This window comes from Oncorhynchus masou, chromosome 27 (genome assembly GCF_036934945.1).
Source record: "Oncorhynchus masou masou isolate Uvic2021 chromosome 27, UVic_Omas_1.1, whole genome shotgun sequence".
Lineage (NCBI taxonomy): Eukaryota > Metazoa > Chordata > Actinopteri > Salmoniformes > Salmonidae > Oncorhynchus > Oncorhynchus masou.
In genome coordinates this window covers 17,813,599-17,829,478 of record NC_088238.1, presented here as the reverse complement: position 1 = coordinate 17,829,478, position 15,880 = coordinate 17,813,599, and the positions used below count along the sequence as shown (strand labels likewise).

The 15,880-nt window shown below is 44.2% G+C and overlaps 1 protein-coding gene and 1 pseudogene across 1 annotated transcript in view; one reads left to right on the top strand and one right to left on the bottom strand.

Annotated features, from left to right (window-relative positions):
* The window catches only part of LOC135515699 (hepatocyte growth factor-like), a 36,857-nt pseudogene extending 21,257 nt beyond the window's left edge, over positions 1 to 15,600 (top strand).
* LOC135515701 (staphylococcal nuclease domain-containing protein 1-like) overlaps positions 1 to 15,880 on the bottom strand; it is a 434,912-nt gene that overhangs the window by 348,829 nt on the left and 70,203 nt on the right.

The following is a 15,880-nucleotide window of genomic DNA, read 5'->3' as shown; positions in this document are numbered from 1 at the left end:
GTGTGCGTGTCTACATACAGTATATGTGTATCTACAGTATGTGTCTCTGTGTGTGTGCTTATGCATGTCCTCATGTTGTGTTTTCCAGTGGAGAATCCAGTGTGGGTCTGGAGAGGAACCTATGCAGGAATCCAGACCAGGATAAGCACGGTCCCTGGTGTCACACTACAGACCCCTCTATCCCATGGGACTACTGCAAGCTCAAACGCTGTAAGAATACAAAACACTGTCTTCATCCAATCTCTGTCTCATCCCCTATACACTCCTACATCTAACCTACATCAACCTTACATCTACCCTACCCTTCATCCAACCTACATCGACCCTACATCTACCCTCAAACGCTGTAAGAATACAAAACAGTCTTCATCCAATCTCTGTATCATCCCCAATACACTCCTACATCGACCCTTCATCTACCCTACATCGACCCAACATGTCAAGTAATCAATAATGGAGATGGTTGAGTCAGCCATGCTCGTGTGGTGAGTAACATCGTCTTGTGTTTGCTCCCTGAGCTAGTGCCTAGGCTTTAGCTCAGACATTTAAAATAGTAATGTCGTGCACAGGAGACCTGAGTTCCGACCAGTAGGTCTCATCAGCGGCCCAATCATCAGATGATGCTTCGTCTTCAGTTACTGAATGTCATTTAAGAAAAGTCCAGTGAAAAGTCAAGCTACACTCATAACTCTGTGTTGTTCAATCAATCTTATGGGACATCAACACAGCAATGATCTTAGTTCCATGAGTGTTACGTACGCCTCTAGGAAGAGGGAACGCAATACCCTGCTACAACTCAACTCTCCGTGGAGTGAAAGAGGTATGGGACTGTAGGTGCGAGTAAGGATGACAAAGGCAGAGATCGGTACCATTTACAGGGAATTTATTCCATCACACGGATATTTTGGGGAAAAGGGGCTGGACGGAACCAAAGAAAATAAATGTCAAAGCCCCCCTCTCCTACCTTACCTGCCTACCCACAACTTCCCTAACTAGTACCACCTGGCACACTAAGCCAAATTACAGGGGGTGGTCCGCCCAGGTCTTACCTCGTGTGCATAGACAGAGTATATACTACGGGTATATGTATGCCCTAGAGCCTCTTGCCTAAGCACTCTCAAGGTGCCTTCCCCCCTGGGAACAAAAACAATTTCAATAATCCAAACCAACTCATCCTATTGGCACACACATACCTCAGAAGCAGCAGCTACACAATACTTAACAAAACTCTGACCAACAACTAACACAGACTTTACCCATCAGCTCCCCAGCAACAATCAACACAGGACACAATCAACACAGGACACAATCAACACAGGACACAATCAACACAGGACACAATCAACACAGGACACAATCAACACAGGACACAATCAACACAGGACACAATCAACACAGGTTACAATCAACACAGGACACAATCAACACAGGACACAATCAACACAGGACACAATCAACACAGGACACAATCAACACAGGACACAATCGTCTCCCTCAGCTCTATTCTCTCAGCAATCATCTCTCTTCTGAGCAAAAGAACACGGCCTTATATTGCTTCAGGAGTCTGTATTTGAAGACAGCTGTTTCCTGACGAGGGGGCGGGGTCAGCTCTCCAATTAGCAATGGGGGCCGACCAATCAGCTGCTTGGGAGAATTTCAGGAAGCCATCCTGAAACACACACATACATACAAATACACAAACCACAACCCAGAAACTGGGGAACATAACAATGAGTAATACAGCTATCACTTTGTTTGTGACGTTTCCGTTGACGTGACTATTGCACATTTGTAACACTACAATGAATTACATAGTCTAACGACTGAAATTTGCTGCAAAGCTTCACTTACTCACATCACTTGTTACAGTTATGTTATGGCTTAGTGCAGTGGTTTCGCTTAGCTAGCTGGCACAGAATGGACACACTCTAACTCCCAACAGATGTCGAATCTCATCCAGACCGCTTTTATTATTTGCAAAGCCATTCACTGATTCAGAGTTTAGTGATTTGTTTTTGTTGTACCCTATATCATCTTGGCGGACTATAATCAGTTCACATTGATGGGGAGCTTTTTCAAGTGGCCTCGCGGTTATATCTCTGTAATGTAAACATGTCGATCCATGAAGTTTTTGGGAGCTTGACTGGAGGAAATGTATTTGCTGTGGGTTCAATTCAATATCTGCAATGCAGATAGATGCAGAGATAATTTGAGCTAGGACTAAATGGTAGGAAAAGTTTTGAAGAGGGGAGTTGAGGTTGCGTGCTTTGTATGTTAATGTTGAGTGGGTTCATGTGAAATATGTCATGTCCTGTCTTTGTGAGGTCCATGTGTTGAATTGTTGAATTGTTTTGTTTCAGGTGATAAGTCTCCGAACATCTCTGCTCACCCAAGAAGTGAGTGTCATATTAATGTAGCATTCTCTTGCTTACTATTCACCTTCTCTCTCTCTCTTTCTCTCTTTCTTTCTTTCTCTTTCTCTCTTTCTTTCTTTCCCTCTCTCTTTCTTTCTTTCCCTCTCTCTCTCTTTCTTTCTCTCTCTCTTTCTCTCTTTCTTTGTATATCTCCCTCTATTCCTAACTTTCTCTTATAGCTGTACAGTTTATTTATTAGCAGGGTTCATGCTTGGCTGGATAACTGATCACTCCCGCTGCCGTTCAATGTAGTTGACCCTGGACCAAGTATACTCTCTTCTTTAGTAATAATAGAAAGTTAAAATATTTCCCCAGAGTCTAACCCAGATGAGTTGTCTCCTCTCTTACCCCAAGGCATCTCTCTCGTGTCTAAGACATCCTGCTTCATCCACAAGACCACCCGGATTGTTGGAGGGGCCCAGGTCCACAAGGCTAAGGATGGTAGCTGGGTTGTCAGCATCCAGAAAGGGTAAGAGCCCTCCTCTACACAGGAACACCACCGCTGAATGCACAGGAACACCCCTACTAAGTTCACAGGAACACCCCTACTGAATTCACAGGAACACCCCTACTGAATTCACAGGAACACCACTATTGAATGCACAGGAACACCCCTACTGAATTCACAGGAACCCCACAACTGAATGCACAGGAACGCCACTATTGAATGCACAGGAACGCCACTATTGAATGCACAGGAACACCACTACTGAATGCACAGGAACACCACTATTGAATGCACAGGAATACCACTACAGAATGCGTGACTCACCTGGGTTTGAACCCATGTCTCTTGCGCAGGACAGTGTTAGTCAATAGAGCTAAAAGCCATTAGCTATGGGAGCTAACGTGTCTTAGGTTAGCCAGTTGAGCTGAAGTCTAGGCATTGAGGTCTCAGGCCAAGTGACTCATCACATAAGCATGGTACACCTAGTTTGAGTCTTCTGTCGGTTTGCAAGGCAAACAAGTGCTCCTGCTTTATCATTTTACGCTAAACACTTTTCAGCAAAGTGCCATTTTGTTATTGCTCTGAAGATGAAGTCCTTAAAGTGTATTAGTTTTGGCGGCCCTATGTTTGTGCTAGAACACAGCTGTACATTCTTAGAAAAAAGGGTTCCAAAAAGGTTCTTCAGCTGTCCCGTAGGAGCACCCTTTTTGGTCCCAGGTACAACCTCTTTGGCTTCCATGTAGAACCCTCTGTGGAAAGGGTTCTACATGGAACCCATAAGGATTCTACCCTGAACCAAAGAGTTCTACCTGGAACCAAAAGGTTCTGCTTCTCAAGAACCCTTTTAGGGTTTAGATGGCACCTTTCTTTTCTAAGAGTTTAGTGAACTTTGTCGTTTGAAAGACTGAACATGGCCATGTGTTGTATGTGCTGTATCTGCATCCTTCTGTTCAAAGACAAATAGAGGAAGACATGAATGTAAAAGCATTGATGGAAGTTGAAGACTCATGCAACATAAGCATGTTAAACTTGGACACTTGAAAAAATGAAATAATAACAAAAAAGACAAAATAATTGGCTGCTGAGCATATGCAGTCTTCCATGTTCAAACTACCCATGTTACCGGATACTTCAACATCAATCAATATAGTTCTGGTACTGTTTTTATTCGTTCTGGAACCCTTTTCCACCTCTCATTACTTAGAGTCAAACTCTATGTCAGTGGTGACCAAACTTTTTTGAGCCGAGATCACTTTCTGAGTCAAAATACAGGCGGAGATCTACCCCTCAGATTCAGTTTTAAATTTGACTTTAAAAAACAAAACCCTATTCACCGTGAACCTATTAAAAACAGTCCAAGGAATGCCTTGGAGATCGACCAGTCCAGCGGCGAATTGGCCATCTGGCAATTCTGGCAAATGCCACATGGGCTGAACCAGTTTTTGGTTGAAATGGACACATATTATCAAAAATAAAAACAGAAAAAGTGACATGGCCATCGGCCCATGGGCCTGTTTAAAGATGTTTGTGCCATTTCTTTTTTTAAACCGTGACCCCTTTACCAAGATGGGCCGGCCCGGTTTTCTGTTTGGCTGTGCTACGGTCACAAAAACTCACATTCAAAGTCAAACGCGGCATCAACCAAGAGACCTGCTCCTCCCCGGGTGAACATTTTGGTGTTTGCCTTAGCACTACCAACTCATCATAAAACTGTGACTATTTCAACCAGCTGTCCAAAAACCTAAATGTGTCCCAGGACCGAGTCTGGGAAACCATGAGGTAGACAGCCAAGATCATGGATCATAAAAAAACTAAAAGGGTGCTTATGAACGTAGAAAGAACATATTCTACATTGTCACCTCGCTCAAAATGTCTTATTTTTGGGTGGGCATCTACAACCATGATTTGGTCAAACAGTAAAGTGCTTTACATTATCCTCATGATTCCTGTAGTGAAAGTGTCTGCCATGTGCCTGTTTTGCTGTGATGAGCGAGCCATCAGAGGAACAGTTATAGTGGTGAGTTGTATCTCCAGACAGAGGGACAGTTATAGTAGTGAGTTGTATCTCCAGACAGAGGGACAGTTATAGTAGTGAGTTGTATCTCCAGACAGAGGGACAGTTATAGTGGTGAGTTGTATCTCCAGACAGAGGAACAGTTATAGTAGTGAGTTGTATCTCCAGACAGAGGAACAGTTATCGTAGTGAGTTGTATCTCCAGACAGAGGAACAGTTATAGTAGTGAGTTGTATCTCCAGAGGAACAGTTATAGTGGTGAGTTGTATCTCCAGAGGAACAGTTATAGTGGTGAGTTGTATCTCCAGACAGAGGAACAGTTATAGTAGTGAGTTGTATCTCCAGAGGAACAGTTATAGTGGTGAGTTGTATCTCCAGAGGAACAGTTATAGTGGTGAGTTGTATCTCCAGACAGAGGAACAGTTATAGTAGTGAGTTGTATCTCCAGACAGAGGAACAGTTATAGTGGTGAGTTGTATCTCCAGACAGAGGAACAGTTATAGTAGTGAGTTGTATCTCCAGACAGAGGAACAGTTATAGTGGTGAGTTGTATCTCCAGACAAAGGAACAGTTATAGTGGTGAGTTGTATCTCCAGAGGAACAGTTATAGTAGTGAGTTGTATCTCCAGAGGAACAGTTATAGTGGTGAGTTGTATCTCCAGACAGAGGAACAGTTATAGTAGTGAGTTGTATCTCCAGAGGAACAGTTATAGTGGTGAGTTGTATCTCCAGACAAAGGAACAGTTATAGTGGTGAGTTGTATCTCCAGACAGAGGAACAGTTATAGTAGTGAGTTGTATCTCCAGACAGAGGAACAGTTATAGTGGGGAGTTGTATCTCCAGACAGAGGAACAGTTATAGTGGTGAGTTGTATCTCCAGACAGAGGAACAGTTATAGTAGTGAGTTGTATCTCCAGACAGAGGAACAGTTATAGTAGTGAGTTGTATCTCCAGGCAGAGGAACAGTTATAGTAGTGAGTTGTATCTCCAGACAGAGGAACAGTTATAGTGGTGAGTTGTATCTCCAGACAGAGGGACAGTTATAGTGGTGAGTTGTATCTCCAGACAGAGGGACAGTTATAGTAGTGAGTTGTATCTCCAGAGGAACAGTTATAGTAGTGAGTTGTATCTCCAGACAGAGGAACAGTTATAGTGGTGAGTTGTATCTCCAGACAGAGGGACAGTTATAGTGGTGAGTTGTATCTCCAGACAGAGGAACAGTTGAAATACAGTTGAAGTTGGAGGTTTACATACACTTAGGTTGGAGTCATTAAAACTTGTTTTTCAACCACTCTACACATTTCTTGTTAACAAACTATAGTTTTGTCAAGTCGGTTAGGACATCTACTTTGTGCATGACACAAGTAATTTTTCCAACAATTGTTTACAAACAGATTATTTCACTCATAATTCACTGTATCACAATTCCAGTGGGTCAGAAGTTTACATACACTAAATTGATTGTGCCTTTAAACAGGTTGGAAAATTCCAGAAAATTATGTCATGGCATTAGAAGCTTCTGATAGGCTAATTGACATCATTTGAGTCCATTGGAGGTGTACCTGTGGATGTATCTCAAGGCCTACCTTCAAACTCAGTGCCTCTTTGCTTGACATAATCGAAAATCAAAATAAATCAGCCAAGACCTCAGGAAAAGAAATTGGAGACCTCCACAAGTCTGGTTCATCCTTGGGAGCAATTTCCAAACGCCTGAATGTACCACTTTCATCTGTACAAACAATGGTACGCAAGTATAAACACCATGGGACCACACAGCCATCATACCGCAGGAAGGAGACGCATTCTGTCTCCTAGAGATGAACGTACTTTGGTGCAAAAAGTGCAGATCAATCCTAGAACAACAGCAAAGGACCTTGTGAAGATGCTGGAGGAAACAAAAGTATCAATATCCACAGTAAAATGAGTCCTATATCGACATATCCTGAAAGGCCACTCAGCAAGGAAGAGGCCACTGCTCCAAAACCGCCATAAAAAAGCCAGACTACAGTTTGCAACTGCACATGGGGACAAAGATCGTACTTTTTGGAGAAATATCCTCTGTTCTGATGAAACAAAAATAGAACTGTTTGGCCATGATGACCATCGTTATGTTTAGAGGAGAAAGGGAAGGCTTGCAAGCCCAAGAGACCATCCCAACCGTGAAGCACGGGGGTGGCAGCATCATGTTGTGGGGGTGCTTTGCTGCAGGAGGGACTGGTGCACTTCACAAAATAGAAAATTATGTGGATATATTCCCAAAGATTGGAAAGCTGCCGTGGTCATCCCCCTCTTCAAAGGGGGGGACACACTCTAGACCCAAACTGCTACAGACCTATATCTATCCTACCCTGTCTTCCTAAGGTCTTCGAAAGCCAAGTTAACAAACAGATTACTGACCATTTCGTATCCCACCCTACCTTCTCCGCTATGCAATCTGGTTTCAGAGCTGGTCATGGGTGCACCTCAGCCACGCTCAAGGTCCTAAACGACATCATAAACGCCATCGACATTACTGTGCAGCCGTATTCATCGACCTGGCCAAGGCTTTCGACTCTATCAATCACCACATTCTTATTGGCAGACTCGACAGCCTTGGTTTCTTAAATGATTGCCTCACCTGGTTTACCAGCTACTTCTCTGATAGAGTTCAGTGTATCAAATCAGAGGGCCTGTTGTCCGGACCTCTAGTAGTCTCTATGGAGGTGCCACGGGGTTCAATCCTCGGGCCGACTCTCCTCTGTATACATCAATGATGTTGCTCTTGCTGCTGGTGATTCTCTGGTACACCTCTACGCAGATGACACCATTTTGTATACTTCTGGCCCCTCTTTGGACATTGTGTTAACTAACCTCCAGATGACTTTCAATGCATTCAACTCTCATTCCGTGGCCTCCAACTGCTCTTAAACGCAAGTAAAACTAAATGCATGCTATTCAACCGATTACTGCTCGCCGTCCAGCATCACTACTCTGGACGGCTCTGACTTAGAATACGTGGACAACTACAAATACCTAGGTGTCTGGCTAGACTGTAAACTTCCAGACTCACATTAAGCATCTCCAATCCGAAATTAAATCTAGAATTGGCTTCCTATATCGCAACAAAGCATCCTTCACTCATGCTGCCAAACATACCCTTGTAAAACTGACCATCCTACCGATTACATTTACATTACATTTAAGTCATTTGGCAGACGCTCTTATCCAGAGCGACTTACAAATTGGTGAATTCACCTTATGACATCCAGAGACTTGTACCGATCCTCTACTTCGGTGATGTCATCTATAAAATAGCCCCCAACACTCTACTCAACTGGATGCGGTCTATCACAGTGCCATCCGTTTGTCACCAAAGCCCCATACACTACCCACCATTGCGACCTGTACGCTCTTGTTGGTTGGCCCTCGCTTCATATTCGTCGCCAAACCCACTGGCTCAGGTTATCTACAAGTCTCTGCTAGTTAAAGCCCTGCCATATCTCAGCTCACTGGTCACCATAGCAGCACCCACTCGTAGCACACGCTCCAGCAGGTATATCTCACTGGTCACCCAAAGCCAGTTCCTCCTTTGGTCGTCTTTCCTTCCAGTTCTCTGCTGCCAATGACTGAACGAACTGCAAAATCTCTGAAGCTGGAGACTCATATCTCCCTCACTAGCTTTAAGCACCAGCTGTCAGAGCAGCTCACAGATCACTGCACCTGTACATAGCCCATCTGTAAACAGCCCATCTATCTACCTACCTCATCCCCATACAGTATTTATTTATTTATCTTGCTCCTTTGCACCCCAGTATCTCTACTTGCACATTCATCTTCTGCACATCTACCATTCCAGTGTTTAATTGCTATATTGTAATTACTTCACCACCATGGCCTATTTATTGCCTTAACTCCCTTATCTTACCTCATTTGCACTCACTGTATATATACGTTTTGTTTTGTTCTACTGTATTATTGACAGTATATTTTGTTTATTCCATGTGTAACTCTGTGTTGTATGTGTCGAATTGCTACGCTTTATCTTGGCCAGGTCGCAGTTGCAAATGAAAACTTGTTCTCAACTAGCCTACCTGGTTAAATAAATGTCAAATAAAAATTAAGCAACATCTCAAGACATCAGTCAGGAAGTTAAAGCTTGGTTGCAAATGGGTCTTCCAAATGAACAATGACCCCAAGCATACTTCCAAAGTTGTGGCAAAATGGCTTAATATGGACAACAAAGTCAAGGTATTGGAGTGTCCATCACAAAGCCCTGACCTCAATCCTATAGAAAATATGTGGGCAGAACTGAAAAAGCGTGTGCGACCAAGGAGGCCTCCAAACCTGACTCAGTTACACCAGTTCTGTCAGGAGGAATGGGCCAAAATTCACCCAACTTATTGTGGGAAGCTTGTGGAAGGCTATCCGAAATGTTTAACCCAAGTTAAACAATTTAAAGACAATGCTACCAAATACTAATTGAGTGTATGTAAACTTCTGACCCACTGGGAATGTGATGAAAGAAATAAAAGCTGAAAAAAATCATTCTCTCTACTATTATTCTGACATTTCACATTCTTAAAATAAAGTGGTGATCCTAACTGATCTAAGACAGCAAATTGTTACTAGGGAACATTTCAGGAATTGTGAAAAACTGAGTTTAAATGTATTTGGCTGAGGTGTATGTAAACTTCTGACTTCAACTGTATGTGTCAGCACTACTGCCTGTGTCTAAGTAGGGTGTGTTGGGTCAGGGTGTAGGGGGTATGGTGTGTTTCTGCATAGCTGGTGGCCCGCCGGGATTGGCTAAGTTGGTGACATGCGCTGTGATGTGGGCTGGAGTAGATAAAATACCAGAGACTAATTCTTGTTCCTGTCCGGCCCTGGACCTGTCGATCACGATCAACCTTTTGGTGATCTCTGCTCTGTGTTTATGCCAACTTTTCTATTGGTGCCATGCAGGATAACGAACCATCTACTCCTCACAACTTTCGTCTCAAATCGCAGCCTATTTGCACTACTTTTGACCAGAGTCCTATTGACCCTAATCAAAGGTAGTGCACTAAATAGGGAATGGGGTGCTGTTTGAGACAGATCCATACACATTATGAAAGAATGTCCAGATGTTGAGGAGGACCGCAAGGTTTGACTGTATGACTTGACATGGATGGAAGAGCGGCAGACAGCCTAGCAGTTAGAGCGTTGGGCCGGTAACCGAAAGGTCAAGGTGGAAAATCTGTCTGTGTCGTTAAGCAAGGCACCTAACCCTAATTTCTCTTGGGTGCTTTACTCCTTTGACTGACCCTAAAACAACACATTTCACTGCACCTGTGTGACTGTAAAACACATTTATTTTCTGTATTTTTTGATTAAGAGTTGGATACAGTACAAACAGCGTCTATAGAGCATGGGACTAAGCTCATCATGATGTCCTGTTCCCTACCCAGGAACACTCACTGGTGCGGGGGCTCGCTGATCCGAGAGGAATGGGTGCTGACGGACCAACAGTGCTTCTCCTCCTGGTAATCTCTCCGTCCATCCTTTTCTCACTTTCTTTTTCCTCATTCAAAGCAGAGGTGAGAGACAGTAGGAGGCAGGGGGAGAAGAAGAGAGAGAGGAGAGAGGTTGAATGGAAACAGAGTTAAAACAAAGACCTGGGGAGTCTGTATAATGCGTTCTCTCTGCTTCCTCTATCAGTTTTTTATTCTTCCTCTTCCACCAACTCTGTCTCCGTCTTTCCCTCTCCCTACTACTCTCTCCATCCCTCTGTCTGTCTATCTCTATCTCCATCCCTTCCCATCTACCTCCTTCCCTCTACCTCTTCCCTTCCCTCTTTTCCCCAATCCAATTCTAAGTGAAGATGCAGCCTGCCCATATCCTGTTCATGATAAAGCTATTGACAGACCCTCTGCCCCAGCAGAGCTGAGATATGGCCCAGGATGCACCAGCCTCTACAGATCTGTTTAGCGTCTGCGCCCGGGCCGTGTCACTGTGTCCAGATCTGCAATAGCAGTTTGAATGAAAAGCTCCTTGATCCATGTAGTGTATTAATGGATGTATGGGCTTTAGATGTTTTTGCGTTTTCACCCATTTCTTCAATAGGTTTTTGTTACTTTTTGCCGTTGTCTCAATCATAGTACACCAGAAATATGAGGTTGGGCCAGGAGTTTTGTTTTCATACAGGCAGTCAGAATGTTTTTGAGCCCGAGTTATAGGCCATAACAAAGAATTGGCAAGTAATATTAATAATAAAAAAACCATGTGATTTGTATAGTGCTTTTCAAGAACCTAAAGACACTTTACAAAGGAACAGTGTCTGTGGTAAGTATATTATGGTCAGAAACTCCTGTGCCTTATGATGACACACTGTCATAAGAGGGTCATTTAGAAGGAGCGTTTATTTGGTGAACTTACAATCACTTCATAGTTGTTTGAGAGACATTTTGGCAAGAAATCAAGCCTAGTGAGTGGTTTAGCCTCATCCACAGATGGTTAGCTGAAGTGAGGCTTGAGTGGTGCAGGTACTCCTAGTGAGTGGTTTCCAAGTTTTAGATGTACTCCTAGTGAGTGGTTTCTGTCACTCAGTGATAAGACCTCCTAGTGAGTGGTTTAGCTGTACTCCCCATCTGAGTGAGTGTTTAGCTCTAACTAGTGAGTGGTTTACATTCTTACTCGTTCTAGTGAGTGGTTTAGCTGTACTCTAGTGAGTGGTTTAGCTGTACTCCTAGTGAGTGGTTTTCTAGTGAGTGGTTTAGCTGTACTCCTAGAGAGTGGTTTAGCTGTACTCCTAGAGAGTGGTTTAGCTGTACTCCTAGAGAGTGGTTTAGCTGTACTCCTAGTGAGTGGTTTAGCTGTACACCTAGTGAGTGGTTTAGCTGTACACCTAGTGAGTGGTTTAGCTGTACACCTAGTGAGTGGTTTAGCTGTACTCCCAGTGAGTGGTTTAGCTGTACTCCCAGTGAGTGGTTTAGCTGTACTCCTAGTGAGTGGTTTAGCTGTACTCCTAGTGAGTGGTTTAGCTGTACTCCTAGTGAGTGGTTTAGCTGTACTCCTAGTGAGTGGTTTAGCTGTACTCCTAGTGAGTGGTTTAGCTGTACTCCTAGTACTCCCAGTGAGTGGTTTAGCTGTACTCCCTAGAGAGTGGTTTAGCTGTACTCCTAGTGAGTGGTTTAGCTGTACTCCTAGTGAGTGGTTTAGCTGTACTCCTAGCTGAGAGTGGTTTAGCTGTACTCCTAGAGAGTGGTTTAGCTGTACTCCCAGTGAGTGGTTTAGCTGTACTCCTGAGTGGTTTAGCTGTACTCCTAGTGAGTGGTTTAGCTGTACTCCTAGTGAGTGGTTTAGCTGTACTCCTAGTGAGTGGTTTAGCTGTACTCCTAGTGAGTGGTTTAGCTGTACTCCTAGAGAGTGGTTTAGCTGTACTCCTAGTGAGAGAGTGGTTTAGCTGTACTCTAGAGAGTGGTTTAGCTGTACTCCTAGAGAGTGGTTTAGCTGTACTCCTAGTGAGCGCTGTTTAGCTGTACTCCTAGAGAGTGGTTTAGCTGTACTCCTAGAGAGTGGTTTAGCTGTACTCCTAGAGAGTGGTTTAGCTGTACTCCTAGAGAGTGGTTTAGCTGTACTCCTAGAGAGTGGTTTAGCTGTACTCCTAGAGAGTGGTTTAGCTGTACTCCTCATGCCGACATTACAGAACCTTACTTCCATCAAGACTGTGGCCATTGGCATCAGCATTAGTTCAGTAGCTTGTTGCTGACTTTGCAATGTGCTGTATGTGGGTCGTTGAACACAGTTAGTTGAGGAGCCAGATTGAGTGCGTTTGTAGAGTGCATGCTGAGGCGTTCTATAGTCTAGTGTCAGTTTAGTGAAGCTGGTAGCTGTGGTTAGTATGTGGCCAATAGTAGAATGCTGCAGTACTGTATTGTATTACATTATATTATGTATTATAGTGTTTATACAAGCTGTGGCCAATCTTTTCTTCAGCATATACCTCCTTATACTATGTTCAGTTTATACTGACTGGTCAATGTGTGGTCAACCCTATTTGGAATGTGTCTGACATTAGTCTCTGGTCCTCAGTGTTCCAGACCTGAGTGAGTACAGTGTACAGGTGGGCCTCCTTCACCTCAACTCGTCCTTGGACCACCCCAGGCTCCGCATCGCACACGTGGTCTGTGGCCCGGAGGGGATCCAACCTGGCCCTGCTCAAACTGGCCAAGTAAGAATAGCATTCATTCATTCAGTGAGACAGTCAGTCAGCCATTTTACTTACCTGGTAAAATAAATGTTAAAAATATAATCAATCAATCAATCCATCCATTAATTCCTTCTCAATCATGCATTGTAGGCACAGCAACCATTTATTTATTCATTCATGTGTTTATGTGTCCACGCCTAGGCCTGCCCCTCTCTCTGAGCATGCCTTCACCATCCAGCTCCCAGTAGCAGGCTGTGGGGTCACAGATGGAACCAACTGTCTCATGTACGGCTGGGGAGAGACCAAAGGTACTGCCCTACATGACTGTTCCTGTGTTATGTCTTATCCCTGTGTGGTGTCTTATGTATTATCTATATACACTCAATGGACAGTTTATTAGGTACACCACCCCATTCACAAAAATGCTTTGCTCCTACAGACAGTGAGACAGTGGCCGTGGCTTGCTATATAAAGTTACTATTTGACTGAACGTTAGAATGGTGAAAACGAGTGACCAAAGTGACTTTGAGCATGGTATGATTGTTGGTGCCAGACGTGCCAAGTCCAGCATCTCAGAAACAGCTGGCCTCCTGGGCTTTTAACCCACAACAGTGTCTAGGGTTTACTGAGAATGGTGCAACAAACAAAAAACAAGAAGTCTCCAGTGAGCACGCGATCACCAACACTGGTGAATAAGGAGTGGAAAAACATCGTCTGGTCAGATGAATCCTGGTTCCTGTTGCGTCATGCTGATGGCAGAGTCAGGTTTGGGCGTAAGCAGCAGGAGTCCATGGCCCCATCCTGCCTGGTGTCAACGGTACAGGCTGGTGGTGGTGGTGTAATGGTGTGGAGACCGTTTTCCTGGCACACTTTAGGTCCCTTGATACCAATTGAGCAATGTTTCCAATTCCCCAAAGAATTGAGGCAGTTCTGGAGGCAAAAGGGTTCTGACCCGGTACTAGATGGGTGTACCTAGTAAACTGGCCACTAAGTGTATTCTGTATGACCTCTGTTTCATGCTATGGTGTGGTGAAGATATTGGGGGGTGTTGGATCAAGAGATCCATGATATTTGGAAAAGAGACCTTAGGAAATCATGTGTCGAATGTGTGAGGAAAGTCCCCCACAATGACACCATATAGACAAACATGTTGTCTAGGGTTATAGCTTTGGAACATGGTGAAATGTTGTTTGGACAGTAGACTGACTGTTTCCTGCTTTATTTCCGGCTACTTCCTGTTCAGGGACAGGATATGAGGGGGCACTGAAAGCTGTGAGTCTGCCCATGGTCAGTAACAACTGGTGTTCTGAGCTCCACAACAAAACCCTGCCTGTCACCGACAGCAAAGTGTGTGCCGGGGGGCAGGAAAGACCAGGGAGTGTGTGAGGTGAGCGTCATAAACATTACTCTAAATTAAAATGATCTGAAACATGCATTGACTCGACATTGTGTGACTCAGTTATTACTTCAAGCTATTAGTATATCTACCATAATGCCTTTTGATTGGCTGTATGAGCACCACGCTAACCTGCTATTGGTTTGTCCCTCACAGAGAGACTACGGTGGCCCATTGGTGTGTCAGGAGCGAGAGAGCAAAGTCATCGTGGGCGTGAGCATCCACGGCAGGGGCTGTGCCCTGGCCCGGCGGCCCGCCATCTTCGTCAATGTGGCCTACTACTCGGGGTGGATCCACAAAGTCTTCATACACTACTCCAGGTTGGAGGAAAAACTACTGGAAGAAGCACAGACCAAACCGCTCCATTCAGGACTGTACCACTAGCCTGCAAGAGGAGGGGTGGAGCATTCAGGACTGTACCACTAGCCTGCAAGAGGAGGGGTGGAGCATTCAGGACTGTACCACTAGCCTGCAAGAGGGGTGGAGCATTCAGGACTGACCACAGCACTGTAAGAGGAGGGGTGGAATATTTAGGACTGTACCACAAGCCGGGAGGATGGAGAATGATCTCTCCAACAGAGGATGCCTAACTAACAAGACAGTTGGGAGATGTAAGAATGAGGAAACTGACTTTATGGGAAGTAGCCATGTTGGGGCTTCGTGGCTGGACGTCGCCTCAGTTTTGGGAGGGAAAAAACACCATGAATGGAAGAGATATTTTGGGATGTTCAGAGGCTGGGAATACAATAACATGTTCAGAGTGGCTGAAAAGGACATGAAGGATTCTTATAATATGCAAATTGATTAATGCAGGACCAGGTTGTTACGCCTTGATCACACTGATAGCGTCAATGCGCAAAGTAGTACCTAGCATCATTTGGATTGTGTGCAAGAAAAGTTCAACATTCACCTTCTGCTACCATTTCTGTCAAGCTGTCTATGCATACAATGTGATGCATACCTTGATAAATCCAAGGTATGCACCACAAAGAACACACTGCAACTGCCTCTGCAACGCAATGCTGCAAGGCAAACGTAGCATTCCATTGGAAATGAATGTATTTCTGGTATACCAAAATGTATTGACGCTGTCTTTGTGATTGAGGCATTAGCTTTATAAACATTTCTATACAATAGTTTCTAGGACATGGAAAGCTTATTTTTGGGGTGAAATATATGAATACTCTTAAGCCATAAAGAGGGGTGAATTGATTCATTCTCTCACTCTGCCCACAAGACAATAGGAATGGTATGGATGACTCAGTATTGTCTCCTGGAAAATACTTGAATTTGATCAGAACCAAAACCAGAGCCATGCGAGGAGAGATCCAGACAGGACTTGATACGGTCCGTGGCTACTGGGTCACGTTGAGGGCACATGATGTAATGGCTAGAAGTTCAGTCATTCAGAAGTTACCACTTGGTGAATGGTGAGAGTTAA